The 26,543-nt window shown below is 51.2% G+C and overlaps 1 protein-coding gene across 1 annotated transcript in view; it reads left to right on the forward strand.

The window, feature by feature from the left end:
* Nucleotides 1-26,543, forward strand: part of LOC144953592 (uncharacterized) — a 74,276-nt gene that overhangs the window by 26,522 nt on the left and 21,211 nt on the right. The window contains exon 2 of the mRNA XM_078884163.1: nucleotides 17,768-17,951. The gene's annotated coding sequence lies outside the window, so the exon portion shown is untranslated. The remainder of the gene's footprint in view (nucleotides 1-17,767; nucleotides 17,952-26,543) is intronic.

Here is a 26,543-nt window from a genome sequence, read left to right on the forward strand (position 1 = left end):
AATACAATTACACCTACCTAATTAGCATACACGCAACATTTTCATGATTAAATAAATTAGCATAATTTCGGGAACATTACAGTTTTTAAAAAATTTCATTTTATTTTTTACATTTTTATAATTTTTCAGACCGAATATATACAACAGGTGGAAAATAAATTTCGATTTAAAGCTTTCGTGACTGCAGGGATTCATCTTCTTGGTTTTTTCGGTAAAGTCACGTAGAAGGGAAGTAATACAATAATAAAAATGAAACAATAAAATAATTCTCACGACGTTTCGGCTACAACGCAAGCAGCCGTCTTCAGGTGAAGAATGAGACACTGCCAAGCTAGGAGCTTATATATAAGCTGGGTTGGAGGTGGAAGAAGAGCGCCTTAACAAAAGAATGTGCATATCAAGAGGAATTTAGCATATTCATGGAAAATGCGTAGGAGGTGGTCGGTGGGGGTTTCAAAGTCATATTATGCCCATGCATTATGCAGGATCAGCAGCACCAAAGGGAGAGTGCAGGGGGTAGCATTAACAAAGGGAGGGAATGTTAATAGTATGTAGAAGCAATGGAACATGTGAATGGGAGAGCCGGTGGCAGGAGACCCGCAGCGGAGCAAATAATGCATTCCCTGTGGAGAACACAAGATACACAGTTAATGTCAGTGAGTGGACTGTGGTCTGAAAGTCACCGTAAACATGAACAACAATCAGTTAAGATCCGAAATGGTTTATTACGTCCTTCCAATGATTGCTGAGCCAGAATCCATCTTCTCGGTTGAAATTGTCTCTGTGTTTGTATATGTGGAGAGAGACTGACAAAGCAGCCGAGAGCGCCGTGTGCTCAACACACACGCTGACCCAGCGCCCCTGCTGGGGACCTGAGGTATTTTCGTTCCAAGGAACGCAGCACCTCAGAAGCCAAAAGAAGACAACTGTCATTCGCCACGAAGTGGCGGTGACATCACCACGACGCTTGTTCCAGACTATGTTTTCAGTTTCATTTATTAGGTACTAGCGGTAAGTACCCGGCGTTGCCCGGGTGAAAAATATCTTTAAAAACTTCTCTTAAAAATTTCGATTTAAAGCTTTCATGACTGCAGGGATTCATCTTCTTGGTTCTTTCGGTAAAGTCACGTATAAGGGAATTCTCACGCCGTTTCAGCCACAACGCAAGCAGCCGTCTTCAGGTGAAGAACAGGACTGTCGGAAAGACAGCGTCTGAATGAACACCACCAGGCTTGGCAGCGTATATTTAAGCTGGGTTGGAGGGGGAAGAGCGCCTTGACAAAGGGATTTGCATATCAAGAGGAATTTAGCATATTTATGGAAATGCAGGCATGGAATTAGTCACTACTTGTGGAATGAGTTACAGCAGCAGAGGTTAGAGTAAATGCGATTGGTATTACCTTAGAGTCGCGGCATCTCTTCAGAAAGGTGAGAGACTCGATTAGCTGAGCCTTCTTATCACGGAGTTTGTTGTCTCTTAAAAACCTTACATATACACACACAGATACTAAGGTATTGTGAAAGCCCGGTGGGCCGTTTGTACATTTCTCCACCAACAAAATTAGAAGAAGCTTGCAAAAGTCCAAAATGTTGTAGAAATTGTGGGGTAAATAGTTGATGTTAAAGGTTTCCGAAAATTGTGGACACCCCCTTCAAAAAATATATTTACACCACCCTACATACAACAGAGGAAGTAGTATCTATTGACTCTGTAGTTGTATCTACTGACTGTACAGTAGTATCTACTGAGCCAGTAGTAGCTACTGACTGGAGTATTATTTACTGATTGTAGTAACGACTGACCGTAGTAGTATCTACTGGGCCTACAGTAGTATCTACCGACTCTATAGTAGTAACAACTAACTGTATAGTAGTATCCACTGACTATAGTAGTATCCACTGACTATAGTAGTAACTACTAACTCTATAGCAAGATCTACTCTCTATTGTAGTATCTACGGACTTTAATAGCTACTCACCGTACTAGTATGTACTGACTGTATAGTAGTATATACTGACTGTAGCAGTATTGGCTGACTGTAGTGGTATATACTGACTGTTTTAGTATCTACTAACACTATATAGCAGTATCTACCAACTCGATAGCAGTATCTACTATCACTACAGCAGTGCATACCGGCTGAGGTGGTACCTGCTATCACTACAGCAGTGCATACTGACTGGTGGTACCTGCTTTCACGACAGCAGTACATACTGTGGTGGTAGCTGCTATGATTACAGCAGTGCATACTGACTGGTGGTACATGCTATGATCACAGCAGTGCATACTGACTGTGGTGGTACATGCTATGAATACAGCAGTGCATACTGCTGTGGTGGTACCTTCTATGATCACAGCAGTGCATACTGTGGTGGTGGAACCTGCCATGATTACAGCAGTGCATACTGACTGGTGTTACCTGCTCTGATGACAGCAGTACATACTGTGCTGGTACCTGCTATGATGACAGCAGCACATACTGTGGTGGTACCTACTATGATGACAGTACATATTGTGGTGGTGGTACCTGCTATGACAGTACATACCGACTGTGGTACCTGGTATGATGACAGCAGTACAAACCGACTGTGGTGGTACCTGCTATGATCACAGCAGTACTGTGGTGGTACGTGCTATGATGACAGCATTACATACCGAGTGTGGTGGTACCTGCTATGACAGCAGTACATACTGTGGTGGCATCTGCTATGATGAAAGCAGTATATACTGTGGTGGTGGTACCTGCTATGATTACAGCAGTGCATACTGCTGTGGTGGTACCTGCTATGAGTACAGCAGTGCATACTGACTGTGGTGGTAGCTGCTACTTTACTTAATAACCAGGCTACAGTCTACATTACTGACTGCCAGTACACTAACTCAGCTTAATAACTATTTGTACAGTCTACATTATAGACTGCCAGTACACTCACCCAGCTTAATAACCAGGCTACAGTCTGCATTATAGACTGCCAGTACACTTACTTTACTTAATAACCAGGCTACAGTCTACATTACTGACTGCCAGTACACTCACCCAGCTTAATAACTATTTGTACAGTCTATATTTAAAGAATCGATTCGTGGCGCGCTCGGGTTTATTTTAATTTACTGAGTTTTATTTTCATTGCTCTGAAGTTTTCAGAAGTTTTTAAATGTATTTTTCCCCCGGGCAACGCTGGGTATATCGACTGTAACAAGAGTGGGGTGTCGAGGGCTAGTCCCGTGCAGAGCCTCCGGCCTCGCCTAGATTGCCCAGCCGGGCGAGGCTGGGGGCTGGGCCGCTACCCCCCCCCCCCCCCGCGCTAGAATAATAGTCTAATCTCTATAATTTTATTATCTACCGACCCTATAATAGTGTAGTGGTGATACGCGCTGGGGTAGCGATCAGGTGCCAGCACGTAGTGATTGGCTGTGTGTGTGGTGACGCGCGCTGACGGTGAAGGATCAGGGGTCAGCGCGGGGTCGTGGGTTATGTGGTGCTGATTGGCTGTGTGCCGGTGACGCACTTGAGAGGGAGTGATCGGGTGGCAGCGCGTCGTGATTGGTTGGGGAGTGGAAACACGCGCTGGGGGAAAACGGATCGTAGAAATAGCGCGTCGTGATTGGTTCACTAAGGAGCGATGCTCACGTCGAGGTCCGCATCCGCTCCGTCTCCCGTGAGGAGGGACTATATAAGGTGATGCACACAGGCGTACGGGGAGAGTGTAACCAGCGAAGACTGAAGACGGAGAGGAAGAGATAGGGCCCTGCGGTACCCAGTCCCGCTGTCCTGTGGGGACCAGGACTCTGTGTAACCCAGAGGCGGAGTGTAGGGTGAGCATGCAGTGTGAGCATGCAGTGTGTGTAGCCAGAGGCATAGGGTCTACACGAGACGAGTGATGTGTGTGTAGCCAGAGGCATAGGGTCTACACGAGACGAGTGATGTGTGTGTAGCCAGAGGCATAGGGTCTACACGAGACGAGTGATGCGTGTGTAGCCAGAGGCACAGAGTCTACACGAGCTAAGTGAAGAGTGTAGCCAGAGGCACAGAGTCTACACGAGCTAAGTGAAGAGTGTAGCCAGAGGCATAGAGTCTACACGAGCTAAGTGAAGAGTGTAGCCAGAGGCAGAGAGTCTACACGAGCTAAGTGAAGTGTGCAGTCAGAAGAATAGAGACCACACGTTGTATCGTGACAAGTCAAGATTTAATAAAAAGTGTGTTACCCGTCAAGGAGTTTCCTGCCGTCATTTCCAATACTTCAACTGGCGTCAGAAGTGAAACAGTCTTCCAAGCATGGATACAAGGAAGACCAGTCGGACCCACGGGATTGACCGCGAGGATAACCTTGACGACTCGGGCCAGCTGCCATCGGGGGGTGAGGACGAAGAATGGCCCACGCTGCAGGATCCGCCGACGGCGCCGGGCGAGCGACTGGGGACCGATGCCGTGCTCCGCGAGGCGCACTCCCGTCTGGCGGAGCTGCTGCTCGCCGCCGCGTCCATCCTGGCGGAAATCAGCTCGTCGGCAGGAGCGGGGACGGCGGCGGACATTCTACAGGGTCGCCCCGCAGATTCCCGCCAAAATGACTTGGCCATTCCCGCCATTTCATCTGCGCCGACTTTTGGTGGGAACGGCGACCGCCACGTGGCGGCGGTTCTCCAAGCGCGCCCGCTTACGTCATCAACGCGCGCTGCGGACCGCCATCAGACACCCGCCACTGGGGCCGCCATCTTACACACCGACGGGGCGGCGGAAAGGAACCACGAGGCAGAAGACGACTTCATTTTTCAACAGCGCCTTCCCGCATTGTCAGCCTTCAAGGCGGAAGGCGGGGACTGGGGCCAATTTCAGCGCAGGTTTTTGGCGCATCAGGAGATGTCCGCCTGGTCCGACGCTACGGCGTTGCGGGCACTGCCTGCCATGTTGGACGACAACGCGCTCGCGGCCTTCATGTCCGCACGGAGGTCAGACCGCTCCACGCTTAAGGCAGCGCTGGGTCTCATGGCCAAGGTCTACGGACCTCCCTCGGCGTGTCGCCATCATTTTTATGCAAGGCGGAAGGCGGACACGGAGACCGCACTCGCCTATCGCACGGCGTTGCTGGCTCTCGCCGATGCCCCATTCCCTCGTATGGACGAGGAGGGTCAAGATGCGATGGTTTTGGAGCAGCTGCTTCAGTTGGCGCAGGACCTGGGGGTCCCCATCAACACGGCCGACGAGATCGATATTTCTTCCTTGCGGGTCGCTACGAGTATACAAGCGCACGAGGTCCTTCAACGCAAACAGGGGGTCGTCTGCAACGCTGCCGTGGCCTCAGCTCCGGGTCCGGTGATCACCGAACCCCAAGTCGTCAGCCCACGAGAGGAGGCGTTCACCGCGGGACGACCAGGGGACTGGAGGTCGGGGGGCCGTTCGCGGCAACCGGCGTCCGGTTGCCGCGCTCCACGTCAGCGCGCCATGGGATCTCGGCTGGACGACGACCAAGGCCCCAAGTCATCCCTACAAACCCCGGCAAGTCGCGGCACCTCACATGCTCGGCCCACATACTCGACACGCATGGGCCGTCGCGGTGCGGCGGAGGAGGGCCGGTTAGGGTTCGGGGATTCGGTTCGGCGAGGGGGGTTCGGCCGGGACCGGGGAGACATTGAATGGTCGGAGTTGGGGCACAGAATTGTGGCTGCTTCAGCGGGTTCATCCGTCGTTACGGGATCTATTGATGGGGTCGAGGTCAGGGTGTTAGTGTACACGGGGGCGTCAGCGACTATTATATCGGACCTCATTTACAACATTCTCCCCGTCCAATGCCGTCCGCTGCTCCCAGTTGATGTGCCATTTTACGCCGCTAATGGGGGATCGTTGGGCATTATCGGTCAGATTAGGGCGTCCATTTGCATTGGAGATATCAAATTGTCGGGACCCGTTTTCGTTTCGTCTTCTTTGGCGGTTCCTTGTCTATTGGGCACTGATTTTTTGGCTAAGATGTCCATTAAAATTCTCATCGATCAGCGTTGCATTGAACTACCATCGGGTCGCCGTATTTCATTTTTGACGAACCCTACTGAAATTCGGACGGCGTGCGCTACGATACAAGCGTTGGCGACACAGACCGTGCACGTGCCCCCGGGTTCACAGATGTTAATTCCCCTCCGGTTGCGGAAACCATGGGTGGGGGGGACTTCGGAACAAGGCATGTTTTTGGGTCCTTCTAACAGGGCTGTCGGGGGGGTCGATTTGTCGGTGGCTCACACTTTGGTTCGGGCTGACAAGGATCCGTTTGTGATGGTTTTAAACGCTGGGTCGCGGCCAGCCGTCATTCAGCAGGGCACCGTGCTGGCTCACGCGGCACGGGTCCCTGCGGATGAGCGGCTGGTTGCGCAGGTTGATCCGAGCCCCACGCAGAACATTGAACCGAGGGAGGACCTTGAATGGGTCCATTCGCTGTGCGCGGACTCGGACGATTTGTCAGCGGTACAGTTGGGTGCGCTGCGCGAGTTGCTAATGGAATTTTCTGATGTGTTCAGTAAACATAAGTATGACATTGGGTGCACGGATTTGGTACGCCACCACATTGACACGGGCGATGCGGCACCGGTCAGGCTAAATCCCTTCCGACTGAGTCCTGCTGAGAAGGAACATGTTCAGTCGGCCGTTAACGATATGCTAGAAGCCGACATTATTTCGCCTTACTCCAGTCCTTGGGGAGCACCTATTGTGCTGGTTAAGAAGCAGGACGGGTCCTTGCGATTTTGCGTAGATTTCCGTCGCCTGAATAAGATCTCTGTGGCTGACGCGTATCCGCTCCCCAGGATAGACGAGTCCCTCGATGCATTGTCTGGTGCGCGATATTTTTCGACTCTTGATTTATTATCAGGATTCTGGCAGTTGCCACTCGACGAAGAGTCTAAACCTAAGACAGCATTTCGGACTCCAGGGGGCCTGTTCCAGTTTAACCGGTTACCCATGGGACTTCACTCCTCTCCAGCGACGTTTCAGCGCCTTATGGAGTTGGTTTTGTCGGGCTTGCAATGGGATACGTGCTTGATTTACCTTGACGATGTCATTGTTTTCAGTAAAACATTTGAGGAACACCTCCAGCGATTGAGAGGGGTGTTCTTACGAATGCGATCGGCTAAATTAAAATTTAAACGGCCAAATGCCACCTTTTTCGTAAGTCCGTTAGATACTTGGGTCACATTGTCGACTCTTCGGGGATCTCTACCAATCCCGCGAAGACGGACTGTGTCAGTTCATGGCCGACACCCACGTCAGTTTCGGACGTGCGCAGTTTCATCGGGTTTGCTTCGTATTACCGCCGATTCGTTGAGCACTTCGCCACTATTGCAAAACCCTTGCACGCTCTAACGGCGAAAGGAGTGAAGTTCCGATGGGGACCGGGGGAGGAGGCCGCGTTCTGCTCCCTCCGGGACGCCTTGGTGGGTGCCCTACCCTTGCGCTATCCGGATTTTGCGAGTCCCTTCTTGCTAGATACGGATGCTAGCAACACGGGCATTGGGGGGGTGCTATCCCAAGTCGTTGGGGGAGTCGAAAGGGTGGTCGCTTATGGTAGCAGGGTGTTGTCTCCGGCGGAGCAGCGCTACTGCGTCACCCGTCGCGAACTGCTTGCCATTGTTTTTTTTGTACAACAGTTCAGACCGTATCTCTATGGTCGTCACTTTACGGTCCGGACGGACCACGCGGCGCTACAGTATTCATTGAGGGTCGCCCAACCCTCGGGCCAATTGTCACGGTGGTTGGAAGTCCTCCAGGACTATCAGTTCACGACTACATACCGTAAGGGGTTGCGACACACAAATGCCGATGCCCTGTCGCGATTGTTGCCTTGTCAGAAATGTGCGTGTCTATCGGGATCGGCGCGTTGTAAACCGCCGGTTGTGGAAGATATGGGGGCATTGGCTGCGACCGCGGGCGCACCAATCGGGGATGTCCCCGCTACCTCTCAGGGTCAGGACTCGCTGCTCTCACTGTCGCTGAGTGAGTGGGGCCGTCTCCAAATGTCGGACAACTCCCTGCTAGCATTGCGCCGCAGGGTGGGGGGTCCCAAAGAGGACCAGGAGCGAACTGGCTCCTACGTACTTAAACAAGGCATGTTAATGAGATGGGACAGTTTGTCCCGGCGGCATGCACTTGTGGTGCCTTCCGCTGTGAGGGGGAAAGTTGTTTTGGCCGCACACGAACGCCTCTTGCATTTGGGAGTAAACAAAACGCTTGCCCTGCTTCAGCGTGACTATTATTGGCCGGGGATGGGGAGTGACGTGGTGAATATTCTGAAGGGATGCGTTGAGTGCGCCAGGCGAAAACCACCGCCGTGGCAGCTAATCCACCGCTGCAATCTATTCAAGTCTCGCGCACTAACGAGCTCGTTGCGCTCGATATTCTGGGGCCCTTTCCAGTCACGCCTAGGGGTAATAAGTACCTGTTGGTGGGGGTCGAATATTTTACCCGGTGGCCTATGGCGTGGCCACTCGCCAACCAGTCGGCGGCGGCTGTGACGGACGCCTTTGTCCAGGGCTACGTCCTGGACAAGGGGGCTCCCGAACGCTTGCTGACCGACCAAGGGAAAAATTTTTCAAGTAAATTGCTGCAAGAGGTGTGCGATCTGTTGGGTACTAAGAAGGTGCGTACCTCCCCGTACCACCCGCAGACGGACGGGATGGTGGAGAGACTCCACAAGACTTTGACTTCTATGCTGTGCCAGCGGGTGTGTGAGGCACATGTTGATTGGGACCTGCAGGTCCCGGGGGTCCTCGCCGCGTATGGAATGGCCCCCCATGCAGCGACGGGGTTTTCCCCATTCTATCTGATATACGGTCGGGAAGCCGACCCGCCCATGGAAACGCAGCTTGGCCTGTCCGCACCACGAACTAATTCAAAATTGGCAGAACATATTAAATTTAATATTCATAAGCTGACAGAGGCAAGGGAGGCCGCACGGCTTAATTCGCGGGCTCGCCAAATTGCTAACGAGCGGTTGCGTGCACGGAAGGTGTCCGTGCACGACTGGAAACCAGGTGACAGGGCCTGGCTGCATTGCCCTCAGGCACCTTTGGCTACGTCGCCTAAATTGTTGAAGCCATGGCGGGGACCCGTGGAGGTCGTGCGTGTTGCACGCCCCCAGTGCGTTCAGATAAAATGGGGAAAGCGACGGTGGTACGTCCACCCCTCCCGACTGAAACCGTTCTCGCCTCCATATGGCCTCCCCTTGTGTCGTGAGGGCCGAGCATGTGACGTGACCGACGACCCAAAGGGGAAAATGTCTCTGCCTGATCCTCACATGTTTCCGCCTGATCTCCTCCCAGGTGTCTCGGAACTGACAGCGGCCGACCACCGGCGGCCGGATCTTCGCGGCGGGGCCGGTCCTTTCAGGCCCGATCCGCGCTGTCTAGAGCAGCCGGAGCCACCGGACGGTCGTCAGCGTCCCGTCCCATATGACGGACCGGCCAGACGGACTCGCGCCAGGTCGCACTACTTTTTATGACCTACCATGTGAGGAGTCGAGGAAGCTGGAGCGCCTCGTCACTGCGTTTAGTCACAGAGACGCTGGGCGCGTTCATTTTCTGGAAATCGCTTTTATTGTGTTGTTCGTCGGGCTGTATATAGCTTCTTATCGAGGTGTTGTGTGTGTTGTTGTTGACTTTTCTTGTGTTAGTTGTCAATTTGTACATAGGTTGCTGTTGTGTTGTTGTTGTTGCGTTACGGGGCACACTGGGGGGTGGGGGTTTTGTTGTGTTAACGTTGTGTGATGTTGTTGGTTAGCAGCTGGGCCGGCTGCGAGCTATGTGGGAGGGGGTGATGTAGTGGTGATACGCGCTGGGGTAGCGATCGGGTGCCAGCGCGTAGTGATTGGCTGTGTGTGTGGTGACGCGCGCTGACGGTGAAAGATCAGGGGTCAGCGCGGGGTCGTGGGTTATGTGGTGCTGATTGGCTGTGTGCCGGTGACGCGCTTGAGAGGGAGTGATCGGGTGGCAGCGCGTCGTGATTGGTTGGGGAGTGGAAACACGCGCTGGGGGAAAACGGATCGTAGAGATAGCGCGTCGTGATTGGTTCACTAAGGAGCGATGCTCACGTCGAGGTCCGCATCCGCTCCGTCTCCCGTGAGGAGGGACTATATAAGGTGATGCACACAGGCGTACGGGGAGAGTGTAACCAGCGAAGACCGAAGACGGAGAGGAAGAGATAGGGCCCTGCGGTACCCAGTCCCGCTGTCCTGTGGGGACCGGGACTCTGTGTAACCCAGAGGCGGAGTGTAGGGTGAGCATGCAGTGTGAGCATGCAGTGTGTGTAGCCAGAGGCATAGGGTCTACACGAGACGAGTGATGTGTGTAGCCAGAGGCATAGGGTCTACACGAGACGAGTGATGCGTGTGTAGCCAGAGGCACAGAGTCTACACGAGCTAAGTGAAGAGTGTAGCCAGAGGCACAGAGTCTACACGAGCTAAGTGAAGAGTGTAGCCAGAGGCATAGAGTCTACACGAGCTAAGTGAAGAGTGTAGCCAGAGGCAGAGAGTCTACACGAGCTAAGTGAAGTGTGCAGTCAGAAGAATAGAGACCACACGTTGTATCGTGACAAGTCAAGATTTAATAAAAAGTGTGTTACCCGTCAAGGAGTTTCCTGCCGTCATTTCCAATACTTCAATAGTAATTGCACACATTGGGGTGGGGGGAGAGAAAAGAGGACGTGAAACTTTGATGTATTTACCTCAGCGTCGCGTGTAAATGTGTGCGCATAATTTTTAACGCGAGTGAGAAATGGCGTCCACCCTGCAGCAATGGCGCGCTGCCCGTTGCAACCCTCGGTCAGCGTCTCGCACATGCGCAATGGCGTGCTAAATAAATAAATAAAGAGCAATCGCACTAAATCGATAATTAAACCGCTTTAAAATTTAGGGACGAAAAACGGAAATGCCTATTCCCACCACGGGGCTCGGGGCGTGCCTCCCGGCAAAAAAACGTCGCGACAAACCCCACGGTCCGAGAGCCAAATCCCCCGTGAGCGTACGCAGATGGACGGACAGAGACAGACAAAAAATGAGTCTTATAGGTTAGACTAGCGGTAAGTAACCGGCGTTGATCGGGCGAAAAAGGAAGATACACACATGGACTTACACACATACATTGACCCACACACATAGAAACACATCAACTTAGACGCACACACACACATATATGGTTAAATCCAGGAAAGGATCGTTAGCAGGCCAGCCTAAATGTTTCTAACTGGCGAAGATGTTCCATTAGGGGGGTGCATGTTTCGCAAGCGTAGAGAAGGGAGGGAATTACCGTGGCCGAGAAGACCTGGAGCTTCATGCGGAGCGAAAGACCAGGTAGCTTCCACACAGCATTACGCAACTGATGAAAAGATAATGCCGCTCCACTGATTTGGAGTGAGACCTCTGCTGTTAAACCGGAGCCGGTCATGAGCACACTGGGCAGGTATTGGAATCTCGGCAATCTCTCCACAACTGCCGCATCACCAATTGTGAGTTGTGGGGGTGGATTATTCGATGGTACAAAATACCCAGGCAGGTGCTTAGTTTTGGTGGGGCTAATGATAAGGCCCCACCTCTTAGTGGCAAGCTCCAGGTTCAGCCGCAGTGAGCAGCAATCACCAGAGCATCGGCATACATAACATGGTTGAGCAATAGGGAGGCATCCCTTGACCGCATCCGGGCATCGATCAACCTCCCATTGTATCTGTACCATATGGTAATTCCTCGGGAACAGCCATTGAAGTCTTCACGAACTACGTGGTAAAAAAGTTAAATAATGTGGGAGCCAGAGGACATCCCTGTCACACCCTAAGGTGTACAGTGAATGGCTCCGACTCCCGGCCACGTAGTTTTACCCGGGTCCGCTCACCATCATGAAGGTCCTTAATTATCGTGAGCAGAGGGTCAGGGCCTCCGAAAGCACGAAGAACAACCCAGAGCCCAGGCCTCCTGATGGTGTCACAGGCTTTGACCAGGTCAATAAAGTAGAGATGTAGGTCTTGTTGGAATTCCCTACACTTCTGCTGTCGCAGACGGACAGAAAAAATGGCATCCGTGCAGGACCACCCTTTCCTGAAACCACATTGAGGCTCTGCAAGCCTCTCCTCAGCGTGACTAGCAAGGCGATGTTGAATAATCCTTGCCAGGACCTTTCCCGGCACACTGAGGAGTGAGATGCCCCTGTAGTTGTTACAGTCTGTGCGGTCCCCCTTCATAAATAGGGGGACCACCAAGGCATCCTTCCAGTCCTGCGGAACCCGTCCAGTGGTCCAGACTGTTGTTATGATGTCATGTAGGGCAGTTTGTACACAAACGCCACCCTCCCTCAGCATTTCGCTTGGGAGATCATCTCTGCCCAGTGTCTTTCCTGGTCTCAGATTCTGGATTGCCTTTAGTACCTCCTCAACTAATGGCACCTCAGTCAGCCACTCACAGAGGGTGACTTCTTGAAATATTTGGGGCACCGCAGCCTCCGAAGCGTCATCCTCACTTTGTCCCACAATGTTTCCCATGTCAAGGAATTTCCCCTCCCCCAGGACCTCACAGAAATGCTCAGCAAATCTGCAAACCTGTTCCTGGCGGTCGGAAATTGGATCACCGTTTTTTTCCCTAATGATGGTAATAGGTGTGGCACTGCAGGTTACTGTTTTTGATGGAGTTAAATAGGGATTTGTGATCGCGGGCCATTAAGGCAGACTCCATCTCCACAGCAACCCACGACCACCACCCATCCTTGCAGTGCCTCAGCTCTCCGAACCTTGGAGCGAAGGCTCCGGTAAGCCTCCTCATTCTCTGATGTGGGATGCTGTAGATGATTAGAGTGGGCCTATTGTTTTTTCTCATCTATCCTGAACACCTCCTCTGTCAGACAGGGTGTCTGGGGAGGTCGGGACCGCGTACCCAAAGCAGCCTTTGCAGCTGCATGAGTCACAGTCCTAAACCTCACTCATTTACCCTCCACATTTGGAGGAGTGGGGGATGATGCCAACCCCAGTCGCAAGCGATGATGAAATTCTCGCCTGCAACTTTCATCAGCGAGCTGAGACCAAGCCACTTTAGGTTGGAATGGGGTCCTGGATGTACACCCACCACCGGAGTGGAAGAATGGCAGGCGCATCTTACAGATTACAAGTCGATGGTCAGAGGGCAGATCAGTTCCACGGTAGGTCATGGTGTCAAGGACATGGGCCCGCATCCGCTGATCCATCACTATGTAGTCCAGCAGATGTTCTTGCTTGGACCCGGCATGCATCCATAATGTTACGTGGATGTGCCGATTCCTGAACAGCGTGTTGGTATGTACAAGCCCATGCATGGGCTACACAAAAATCTAGCAGACTCGTACCGTTGTTATTGAGCTGATCGGGCCCATGCCGTCCAATCACTCCAGTCTAGGTGCCAGCATCATGACCAACTCGGGCATTGAAGTCGCCCAACAAGATGACTCTATCCCGAGGGGCCACTTTGGCCAGCACCTGTGACAGGAGGTCATAGAAGGTATCTGACTCATCGGCCTTGCCTGCATTCCTCCATGCATGTTCGTCTTCGGTGGGGGCATAAGTAACCACGACCACCACTCCTCACCTCCGGTTGATGGGAAGGTGAGCCCAAATGAACCTGGGGCTTACAGATTCCCACACCTCACCACCACACTTCCACGCCCCCTTCATTGTTTTGTTCAGAAGAAGAGCCACTCCCTGTTGTTTAGTAGTCTCCTGCCCCGATTAGAGGACTGTCCACCCCTCATAGTGGCAGGAGCCAGAGCCGATCCACCAGACCTCCTGAATGCCACAGAGATCCAGGCGGTACCGGTCCAGCTCCCGACAGAGGAGTGGCAGCCTCTCCTCCGCAGTGAGCATTCGAACATTCCACGTGGCCATCCGTAGTGGCTTTTTGTTGTTTCTGGAGGAGACCCGAGGTTAGAAATTCAATCTCCTGGCTCCGCCAGATAGGGTTTGGCCAGGAGATGTCATAGACGCCTGTCCCCCTGGAGCCTCCGGCAAAAGCTTATTAATTAGATATCTTAGACGTGGTTTAGTGGTAATTTATTGAAGGTGGAGGGGTACCACCCCCTCGCATCCGTCCAGAGCTCCCAGGGGAAAGTCTAATTGGAATTGGCCCTCCCCCCACAGCACTGTCCACGATAACGTTGCCCGTCCGGCACCACGAGGAGGTAGGGGGTTGTTTTGCCGGACACACACAGTAACAAGAACAACCACCACCATTCGCCACTAAGTGGCGGTGACGTCACCATAGCGCTTGTGCCAGGCTATGTGCATGGGGTAGACCCAGGTGCCATGGGTCGACTGACTCAGCTGACTGGCCGATGCACCACCTGTACCCCCGACTGTGCCAACACACAGTGTACATGCACACACAGTTTGTACACACACACAGTTTGTACACATACACATTGTATACACAGTGTACACACACACAGTGTACACGCACACACACAGTTTGCACACAGTGTACACACACACAGTGTACACACACACACAGTGTACACACACACAGTGTACACACACGTGTGATGCCGCCGCCGCAAAGCCGCTCGGCGGGCGCCCCATCTACGACCTCGCCACCACCAAGCGACGGGGCCGACCCCGCTTCCCCCTCACCGCTCCCCACATAAACACACCCTCACTCAATTCCCCCCCCCATAGAGCTCCGAGGGGAGGTCCCCTGGCTGGCAGGTTTTCACCCGAAAGCCCTCGTAGGGATAATCTTCACGGTTTCCTGCGGCCAGGGAATTGGACGACCTCCCCCGATGCTAATTCGCACCGCGGCGCTGTGACCGGCGTTAAGATTGCATGGTCACGGCGGGGGGCTGCCCAGCCACCGCGGTTGAAACGCACCCCCCACACACGTATCGGCGAGGCAGGCAGGGGTCCACAACCACGAACTAAGGGGAAGCCAGAAGGGGGGGCGGCTGATTGGCGTGGCGGTGTGCTCGGGAACTGCCGGCGCGCCGCAGCACGCGGCGAGCCTTGTTACGACAAGCCGCAGCTAACTGACATAACAAAGGCGCCCAGGGGCCGCCGCCGGCGCCACAGCCGGCAGGCAAACCCATTGTAAAGAAAACCTTGGAATGCGGCTTAACGGGCGGGGCGACCTGATTGGCAGAGAGGGCGCCGGGTCGGAGGCCTTTGATGTAGATAAACGATAATAGGGGAGCGCAGACAGGTAGAGGTTCTCTTGCTCCAAAGTCAGCCCATGGGACGGTCTCCAGCCCGGCCACTCGGACGTACGTGTGACGCGTCGAGGTGCACAGTGAGGACGAGATCAACGGAACGTCGTGGGCATCTAACCGTGAGTAAGCGGAAAGGGAGTATTGGGATAGAGGCTAGAGGAACCAGTACCGCTTAGAACCTATCAAATCAGATAAATTGGGTACAGACCCTGGGATGATAGCGTAGACCTACCTCGCCGATGGATACGGACCCAACAGTAAATCGCAGTCGCCCGATAATAAATCATTAATAACCCATCGCAGCCTCGTGTGGTTTTACGAGTGGGTGAAAGCGCGTGTGGGCGCTCGTAACGTGGGTGGTCAGTGTGTCCACGGGTACCCGCTCCGTCTGTCACCTCGGAGACTTGTGCGGTGTGAGGGCTCTCACACCCACCTGAAACACCCGTTCCGCGGTCCCTTTAAACGGGCGTTCCCGCCCGCTCGCGGAGGCCGCGCGGGTGCGAGCAACGTCATTCGCCCTCCGGCCCCTGAACCCCCGTTCAGAGCGTGTGATTGGCGAAGAGGCAACGCAGTGTTTACAGGCGTACGGGAGCCGGCGACGAGCCATGCCTCTCACGCGAGCTCGCGGAGTTGCGGACCAGGGAGAGGCCTCGGGGGCCAGCGGCCCCAACACACGTACACACAGTTTGTATACACACAGTGTACACACACACAGTTTGTACACACAGTGTACACGCACACAGTTTGTACACACACACAGCGTACACACACACACAGTTTGTACACACACAGTGTACACACGCACACAGTTTGTACACACACAGTGTACACACACACAGTGTGTACACATACACATTGCATACACAGTGTACACACACATAGTGTACACACACAATAATGTTCACGTTGTTGTTGAGCTCACGCACCCAAGGGGTCTCTGTTCAAGAGAGGCAACAATAGAAATGTAATCTAAATTAACTTAAACTCTAACCCTGACCTCGCTCTCTGACGTCACCACTCATTAACTTGTCGGCTTGAGACGCGAGGGAGAGCTGTACCCCGCTAGTGACGTCATGTCACCAAGGTATTCAACCCCCCAGCCCCCCCTCTACCGCGCTTTTGAGCGTGACGTCACGTCTGTTTGGTCACTGTCGATTTCCGTTCCAGTAAAAATCATTTTTGGGGAAAGCTACGCCCAGGTCATGGCGTGCATTAACATAATTTATTCAGGAATACCGTCGCCAGTTCATTGCAACGGGTTTACCAGCCAAGCCCAATCACCCCACATGGGCCCGACTTATTAACATAATCTATTCAATTACACAGCTGCTTGTTGGGGGAGGGGATTGTTCTGAACCCCGCTAGTGACGTCATGTCACCTCCTGCTGCCGCGTGACGTCACGATATATCCGGAAGCTGCTGCACCGCGCGCTCTCACTGAGATCCGAGGTGAGAATTTCACATCGTGGTTGTTGTTGTTGTCGTGGTGGTTGTTGTTTACCCAGGTAGAGCCTCGCTCTTCTCGTAGGGATATCAATTGAGTAGCAGCGAGTATGGAATTGATGTCCAGGTTGGAACATTACAACGCGGGGCCTAGCCATGCGGGGCCTTGCCTCCTGCCCTCGCCTGATTGCATTTGCTTTAATTCTCTGCTTAAGTTTTTTGTCTTCATCTGGCTCACTACTTTGAAACTTTGTTTCTTTTAAATATTTCTACAGTTTTTTTTATCCTACCAGGCCAAGCCCACTTCAGCTGCTATACCGCTCTTGTTTTCAGAAGCGACCTGCCCACAACAAAGTGGCTTATCAACGTGTGGAAATGTCTGTCGGTCAAATACTCTAAACGCGTGGTGATGTTGACTCTAAACGTGGAGGGGAAAACCCTGAGGATCCGGAGGAAAATCCACGCGACCACGGGGAGAGAGAGAGAGACACGCAAACTCCAAATATACAGGAGGGGTCGGGATCGAACCCACCACCTCCTGTCAACCAGGAGAGGCAGTTAACATCTCCCAGCCACCATGGTGCACACTCGAGTACATGACCACAATGAGTCTCAGCACTCTAATTCAGGAGCGTTCTGCCGAGTTGGTTTTGCTGATGCACCCTTTAGACCGATGAACAACTATTTCTATATTACCAACCAAGGCTCATAGAGCTGTTAGATCTTTTGTCAGAAGCCACCTGGCCATAGATGATAGCTCAACGAAATGGCTTTTCACGTTGAAGATTGAGTTCGATTCCAACCCTGACGCATTTATAATTGCAGTTTACATTTTTTTTATTTTTTCTCTCTCTTCCTGTAGTGGCATTGATTTTTTTCCACATTTAGAAACATGCATTTTGAGAATTTTGCTGCAATACATTTCCATATTATAACTGACTAAGTTGAGCTATCATTTGTGTCCAGGTCGATTCTGAAAAAGAGCTATGCAGCTCAGATGGCCTCACCTGGTAAAATAAAAATATTGTACTGTGTTTTAGGGTTTTCCAATTTAATTTCTTATTTAGCAGTTAAAGATTATGTTTCAGGAGGGTCCTGCATTGCACTGTTTGACCACCACCAACTATATTTTGAGTTTAGGTTTGGGAGAAAAACGGAAAACCCAGTGGAACACCAATGCCGACGGTGACGGCCGACGCCAGGATAGCGGCCACGGGCTCGAAGGGAGGGCAACCCGGCTCTTGTCCCAAGAAAGGAATCCACTGCCCTCCACGGTGGCGCATCGCCGGCGGGGCTGCACGTTGAGCCCCAACTTTTCTAGGAGGTTGGTACCTGCAATACACTCGTGGCATAACACGCTCGACACGTATAACTCCTGGTTACACACCTGGTGTCCGAAGCAACCCTTGAGGGTGACCCTCCCCAGCAGTCCCATCCCAGTTTCACTTGCAGTGTGCAGCACACGGTCCGAGGCCTGTAGGCGGCTCACGTCAACCCCGACCACACTGCAGTGTGTTGCACTCACGAGTGACGTTACCGCCCCCCGTGTCCAGCAGAATCTGAGTACGCCGCCTGTTCACCTGCCCTTCCACGAGCGACGTGGCCCCCATTATTCCTGCCACCAGCTCCCGCAGCCAGTCACCCGCAGTCGCCGCATTCTGGGGTGTTGTTGTCGGCATCTGCGTGGGGGTCAATCGCTCACCATTATCACGACAGTTTATTTGTGTTGGGACCACGTCGATTGCACCCCTCTGTGGTCCCCTCTTTAGGGAGGCCTTGGTGTTTAACCCTGGTGCTTCTCTCGCGCGAGCGATCTGGGGACAGTTTCTCACGAGATGCCCCCATTGGTCGCATAGATAGCACGCACGGGGAAGGGCGGTGGCTCCATAAGAGGCCCCTTGCTCACTCCCCCTTTCCCTCCCAGTGCGCATTTGTTCGAGTTCTGCCTCTTATTGAGATACTCGCCTGGTTATCCCCCCGACCATGGAGCGTAGCCCTCCCACCTCGGACTAGACTATCTCCGCTGTGGACTGCAGCTTGGTCACATTCAGGTGTACTTGGGTCACCTCCCCGCATACTTGGGTTACCTCCTCGCGTACTTGGGTCGCATGGCCTGTGATATCTCCTATGCCGGTCTGTATCCCTGCCACCCATCCTGGGGTTGTCTCACGGGGTTCCGGAGGCTCTCTCGTCCCCCCCCTCACCTCCTCCTCTGGAAGAAGACTTGCAATGGTGCTATCCCGTCCCAGCCGTCGGAATTCCGCACGCTCGCGAGCAAATTTCTCACACACATGTGCGCGTGCTCGGCAACGGTGTTAGATGGGGGATATGGACAGTTCGCATCTGGCTGCCACCCCGTTGTGCTTGTCAGATACTGCTGAACTTTCTCGGTGGCGAGGTCATCTATGAACTCGGCAGTGTATCCCAGGCGTGCACTCTGTGTTAGCAAGCGTGATTTATTTTTGTGCGCGCTCACGGAGATCTGAAGTGAGAAGTTCACATCGTGGTTATTGTTGTCGTGGTGGTAGTTATTGTTTACCCAGTTAGAGCCTCGCTCCTTCTCTCTCGTAGGGAGGCCGCTTTGGATTGCACCACTCTTTGATTTCACATTAACATGCTAATTTATCACATTAACATCACTTGCCCCGGCCACTTCTTTATGACCCTTGGGCTACACCCATTTCAAACCTTTTAAAACAATCTGCTTCAGACCATGCTTTCCCACCTGATGAGGGACGCTTGTGTTGCGCCCGAAACGTCGTGATTTATTTTATTTTATACCTATGTGACGTTCTTGAAAGAACCAAAGAGTATGAATTCCTGCAGTTACGAAAGCTTCAAATTAAGAATGCATTTTCTATCAGAGTATGTTTTTGTTTGCATTCTGACCACAAGTATTGTGGTTAATGCACACATAATTCCTTGTAAAAGGTTTCAGTTTTGTGTTTTAACATCTTAACACCTGTTTTGTTGCCAGAAAAACGGGGAAAACCTATTCTCATATTTTGGTACTGGCAAAGGTTCCATGATGAAATATTACAGTATATTAGAGGTGAGCCGTGCGTGTGCAGAGAGGACAGTAAGGAGCCGGAAGTGAATGAATTTTGTGGCAAAAATGCAGGCCTGATTATATGTAAGGATAATGTAGTAAATGAGAAAAAATATAGCAGCAGCGGGGTGTTGGAGTGTGCAGGTGTTACAGGTGTTGAAGGTGAACAGGTAAGCTAAAAATTGCGTGAAAACATAATAACTTACCCTTGAGTACGCATGGACAATTTGGGGTGTGTAGGTTTCATAGTGTTGGCGCAATTTGGTTCCCAAAAAAACACAGGAAGTCTGCTTTATTTATATACATTTATACTCATCTTGGAATGTTTTGTATACGGTTTATCCACGTTTATTTCAGTAATTTAGTTTATTGGGAATACAGTACAGTACTTATTTCAATTGTGATGTATATTTTAGTTGCCGTTTACCTAACCCCATTATTTAGGTAAGGCTTAAGTTTTAAATATCGCCATTTTACCTTTCACACGGCACTTTCCAAGAATGTAACCTCCTCGCTATTCAAGGGGCTGCTGTATTTTTTGTCCATCAGCTATAGCACAGGAGTACGGATTTTCAGCAGGAACTAAATCTCTGCTTTCTTGGTGTAATTACGGCCTATAGTACCATAAAGAGGCTTGGGGTTTTGAATTATTTTTAGTTTTAGATATCTCTGCCTCTGCTCACATTCGTTGAGGATTTTTATGATTTTAGGCAGGCCCGTCTAAAGCTGTGTGACCAGGAGTCGGATCCCTTTCCTGTTCAACATGGCTTGTGGCCGAAATTCCCTCTGGCCTCATGCATTACATTACGTAGCATTTTCAAATAATGATGTGTTTTGAGAAGTTCACAATGGCCCTATAAAAATTTGCATTTCATACAGTAACAATGATACGTTAATCGATGCCTGGCTGAAGTCAAGGGATTGTCCCCTGCTTGTGAACTTTGTTACGCATGTTGATGATGTGGTCATGGCTACTCAATGATATTGAGTTGGAGAATCGTGTTCTGTACCTGGAGAATTCCATGACGAAATGGGGCCTTGCATATGTTCTACAAAAAGATCACCTCCCTGGGAAAAGCTTGACTTAACGCTTTCGTGACTGCAGGAATTTATATTCTTTGGGTCTTTCGGTAAAGTGACGTGCTTTACCGAAAGACCAAAAGAACACCTCCCTGGGAATTTAATGTCATACAACACTGCACCTGCTCAGCTCTCCATGAATAATCAGGTAGTTCTACACGTGGTGGAGGAGCTCCTATACCTGGTTAATGTGTTCACGATCAGCTCTGGTTTGGCATCCAAAGTCTCACTTCAAATTAGTCTAGCAGCATTCTTTCATTAGGCTCTGTAACACTATGTTGGAGCTGCCTGGACTTTTTTTTCTATACCAATGTAATAAACCTTCTTGAGACGGCTTCCGGAATCAGTCCTTTTTATTTTCAACTTCCACAGTTACACTTCACACACTCCCCGTTGCTGACAGACAATGGAAAGCGGGCAGACTTCCCGCCAAGTCCCCACCACGCACGTGGCACCCAGAGCCCCGTACGCGCGTGACTCCTGCTCTTCTCTTTCCCAAGTCTGCTCCCGACTTCTCTCCCTCTCTCTCTTAATCCTTTCGTCACGTGGTACCCCCCAGCCAATCCTCCGTAGACAGCGTTGACCGTTCCCGATGGTTCCCTGTCAATCCCGGGACCACGCCTCTGATCCGGCTTCCCATTAGCTGAGGCCCCGATTGTCCAGGCCAATCACCCCTGCTAACATGCCGTGATCACGCCGAGGCCATGCTCCCTGGCTCACCCCTTATTGGCTACAAAGCGGGACCGGCAAGCCAATCCCCACGTGAACCCTCTATGGCTGTTATTACATCACCCCTCCCCCCGGTGAAAAAAATCAGCCGTCTCGGCTGGGAAAAGGGTGATCAACCAATTCCGTAAAACATCTTATTAGGGCACCAAGGTGCATTTAACAATAAAGGGTGAAACGGCGTCCCCGCGCCGAACAACACTTAAAAACAGTCACCCATGAAAAAACCCGACATACATTAGGGCGCCCCTGCAGCGCGGTAACGACAGGGAAGAAACAGCTAGACGATCAAACGTTAACGAAACGGGAGAGATTTCGATCGCGTACGCGACGCGGGACCCTCTCCGCTTCCAGCGCATGGTCGCTTTGCCTTCAGATCGACAGGAGGTGGTAGGCTTGAAGAAGAAGAAGGTTGTTGGTTCTCGGTCATATCTAGGGCAGTCCCCGTTGGAGGGGGGCAGCGGGGGCTTCCTCAGCCCTCAGAACCTGTTCATTTGTAGGAGGCACAACACAGTCCCCCTTGGGATCAACGGGCGTGGCAATCGGCGTAATCGGTCTGGCAGAACCCGGCAAGTCAGCTAGTGGGAATGAGGGACCGACACGCGTATCAACATAGGGTTTAAGTCGCGAGGAATGAACATACCACCGATGTTTTCCGTACGGAACGCGGATACTCTGTGAGTTCCGAACATCCACCAGCGTTACGGGCCCCCGCCACGGCCTGTGCAGTTTAGGGGATGTGCCCACCGGCACCTGGGGGCAGTGGAGCCATGCCAGGTCTCCCACTGACCAAGGCATGCGAGTCGACGCGCATACCATTCGTTCCTTGCCTGGGCACGGGCCGTCGCACACCTGGCAGCCTCTCGCGCCTCCGTAACTCGTTCAAGCGAGTCCCGCACGTGATCAGGCAAGGAGCGGTACGGTTGTTTACTCGGCTTAACCAGTTGCACATCCATGGGTGGAGCATTTTCACGGCCATACATAAAAAAAAATGGTGAGTATCCCGTGGACGCGTGTGGAACCATGCGGTATGCCGCTAAGACGCCTGGTATGTGCAAGTCCCAATCGGTTTGGTTTTCACTGATCGTGTGACAAAGCATAGCCGAGAGGGTACGGTTGAATCGTTCCACCATACCATCCGTTTGCGGATGGTATGGGGAAGTGCGAATTTTCTTTGTGCCCAGCGCGTCACAAACCTCCTTAAGCAATTTAGAGGAGAAGTTCCGCCCTTGATCTGTGAGCAGCCTCTCAGGTGCCCCCTTATCCATGACATACCCGTTCAAGAAAGCGTCGGTGATGGACGCAGCCGTTTGGTCGGGTAGAGGCCAGGCCATCGGCCATCGAGAAAAATATTCCACCCCGACCAGAAGGTATTTATTGCCCCTAGCCGACGGGGGAAACGGGCCCAGAATGTCCAGAGCAACTAATTCGTTGATGCGGGACACCTCAATGGAACGTAATGGCGGTACATAGTGGTTGTTGTATCTATGCCCTGTTTTCCGTTATTAATATTAAGAATAATTAAGAAAAAAAATATGTTTTTTTATATATCTATTTTTTTTAAAATTAAATAATGAAAACAACTCACAAGCACACCAGGAATCCATGAAACATGGAGGGCGGTTAAAATGATAAGAATTCGGTCACAGAGAGGTCAGAGACATCCAGATGGACAAAGATCGATGGCCTGACCCCCCAAGACATCTTGAGATGCACGGAGGGGGTGCAGAGCAGAGTAAAGGATAATAACGGTTGCCACTCGCGTTTTCTTAACGTTTTCCTAACCGAAAAGTAGAAACTTAACAAAGAGAAATAACCAACAAACCATAGGTTTTTTTTAAATTAGTAATTATCTTATATTACTCGTATTCACCACATACATATCATTTAGAATTATATGTTTCCTATCTACACGACCTTCCGAAAAACTAAAGAGTACGAATTCCAGAAAGCTTAAGTGGAAACATAGTTACATTTAACCTCAGGACATTAAAATATAACTCAGAATAAAACACCAATCTCTGGAGAACTTAACTTGGCGAAGCCCCAAAATAATAATGTGACGAGGATCATTACGAATATTCATTAAACATAGACGAATGATAACCACAATACTAAGACCGAAGGAACTCAATAAATATAATTCAAGAATAAATGTAACACACAGGACCACATAAATGTATCGCATACATCTCCTCGACCACCTTTGTCTTCCAGCGGGGTCTGACCTCAGAATGACCCACGCAGGGCAAGCAAGAAGGGAGCAGAAAGGTCACAAAGGGGGGGGTTTGTGCTGACATTGGAGAACATCTGGTTTTTTTTTTCTGTTTGTTTTCTCTCGTAAGAGACGCGGAGAGAGGAGAGGGTGCTCACGTTTGAGTTAAACACGGCCGTCTTTGTCTCCCCACAGCACAAACAGATGGCCCATGCATGCTTGGAGGGTTAGGAAAGGTCGCGAGGAGGGGTCGCGGGGGTGTCTGCTTCTTCTCGCTCTGTTTGTGTTTTTGTTGCCCGCTCGCAAGGAATGCACGTAGAGGGGAGTCACGTTTTGAGTTAGGCACGGGCGCACACAGCGAGCAGGCAGTCTGGGTCGAGTCGTGCTCGGTCTCGCAACTCGGCTTGCGACGCAGCGTTGCGACAGGGCTCGCAAGAGAGCTGGGGCAGATCGTGCCTCGAGGAGAGATGGGACGACGAGACGTCGTTGAGGTGACAGTCTGAGTGCAGTCAGTCAGAGTCGCGCTCAGCGGTGCGACGGGGCTCACAAGAGAGCTGGGACAGATCGTGCCTCGAGAAGTGATGGAACGAGGAGGGGTCGTTCGAGTCGCAGAAGTCTGAGTTCAACCTGGGTCGCGGCTGGGTTTCAGCCGTGCTCCGGCTGGCGGAGCGTCGTGAGGAAACGAAACACCGATGCCGATAGCAGGTGTCGCTTCTCGCAGAACGAAGTTAAGTGCGAGTGAAGCTGGCAACTGCACGAACAAGGGAAGCACGGAGCAGAGAGAGTGACGACTGACGACAAGCAATCAACCTGTAAAAGGGCGGAGATCGCCAAGCGTCGACCAAGCGAGCAAAGCAGAGAGCGCGAAGCAGTGGAGAAAGCCTGGTCAAACGGCTGTGAGGAAGAGGACAGCGCCATCGAATGTGCCGTGTGTCTAATACACACCCAGATCAACCAGCATCAACCAAAACCGACTCGTCATCCCGCAGTGGAGAAAGAGAGTCAAAGTCTTCCGAACGAGCGCCACCGAGCGACACCCAGCGACACCCAGCGACACCCAGCGACACCCAGCGCCACCCAGCGCCACCGAGCGACACGAGCGACCGAGCATCTTCAAGGACAGCATCGTGCCAACTCGTCATCTAGCAGTAGAGGGAGAGAGAGCGCAAGAGCAGCACGACTCGGACGTCACCGGGCGTCACCAAGCGTCGTGCCAACTCGTCATCTAGCAGTAGAGGGAGAGAGAGCGCAAGAGCAGCACGACTGGGACGTCACCGGGCGTCACCCAGCGTCGTGCCAACTCGTCATCTAGCAGTAGAGGGAGAGAGAGCGCAAGAGCAGCACGACTCGGACGTCACCGGGCGTCACCAAGCGTCGTGCCAACTCGTCGTCCAGCAGTGGAGAGAGAGAGAGCGCACAAGCCGAGACACGCCGAGCGAGGGAGCAGCAGGGGCTCGCGGCGGCCACGCCCAACCCAGAGAAAACTTCTGGCCGCTGTTTGTATCCTCCCACACCACACAAGCTAACGACACAACTCCCAGCTCTAAGAATTAATTAATATTACAAGGGGACAACGCACACACAGCACGCACACGAATAAGACTTAAAAAAAAAATTTGTCTTTGCGTTTCAAAAAGGTTGCCATTTCGAGGTGGTGCGTTCAATATCAACTGATCGTGCAAAGCAGTTGCTGCCGTCGAGTTACATGAATAAGAAATGTTTAGTCATTCATTTTCGTTAACTGCATAATCACGCCAATGAATAAGTATTTTTAGTCATTCATTTTCGTTACTGCATAATCTTGTCCATGAATTTATTGACGTATACTTGCTTTCGGATAAGAGAGTGTCATGTGCTTGTTTAGAATAAAATTGCTTAACACCAACTGTTCGAGTGCTTCTTTCCAAGTCCATGCAAAACTATCTTATTCTTGATAACTGTATCCTGCGATGAGATGTGAAAATGGAGACCTAAAATAGCATAAACACACTAAGATAATCAGTAAACGTTTAATCGATGATAATCGTGTTATCCTGATTGATATAACACTGGATAAGCGAATCTAAGCTTAATTATCATAACTGCACACATTAACATAATCGCAAGCATCCGCATAAATTACTACGATTATCTCAGCGAGTATCATAATTTATGCATATAATCACATGCATTATCATAATGTATGCATGTTAATACACACATTAACATAATTAATGCGATTTGCACATTTTTCGGAAAATTATTAATTTTTATTATTTTTATCAAAATTTCATAACCCTACACATACAACATAATGGGTGGCGTCGTCCGGGATCTCTTGCAGACAGTGTTTTGCATGGATGAAGGAATGAATCACTACGTGTTAACTAGAATATCGTGATCGAACATTGCATGGTGATTGTAAACGGGCGTAAAACAAAAAAAAAACGCCCTCTGAGGTTAAAACCCAGAATAGCAGGTTTAAAAAAAAAAGACAGTGGAATTAAGATAATATCGTATCAAACCGATTGCATCCTGTGATAAATGGTGTTAGAGGTACGCACTCTGAATCGGAAAATTACAGAATAGCTCGAGTCAAACTGACCACACTCTGTGAGATAATTGTTTTATATGCACTCTGAAAGGAAAGGTCAAAGTAACTCCTGCCACTTGAGATGCTAGGATTAAGAATAATTTTTGAATGGATTACGGAATACTGGGAGCTCGTATTAAAACGTACCAACCGATCTGTTACAAAGCAGTACAGTCAGAGAGACATATGGGAAGGGAGCTGTATCGATAACAGGAACACACCTCGGGGGAAACTAATTGACTGGATAAAATGTAACGAAGGTGAACACGATGCA

The sequence above is a fragment of the Lampetra fluviatilis genome, chromosome 78 (assembly GCF_964198595.1).
Source record: "Lampetra fluviatilis chromosome 78, kcLamFluv1.1, whole genome shotgun sequence".
Classification (NCBI taxonomy): domain Eukaryota; kingdom Metazoa; phylum Chordata; class Hyperoartia; order Petromyzontiformes; family Petromyzontidae; genus Lampetra; species Lampetra fluviatilis.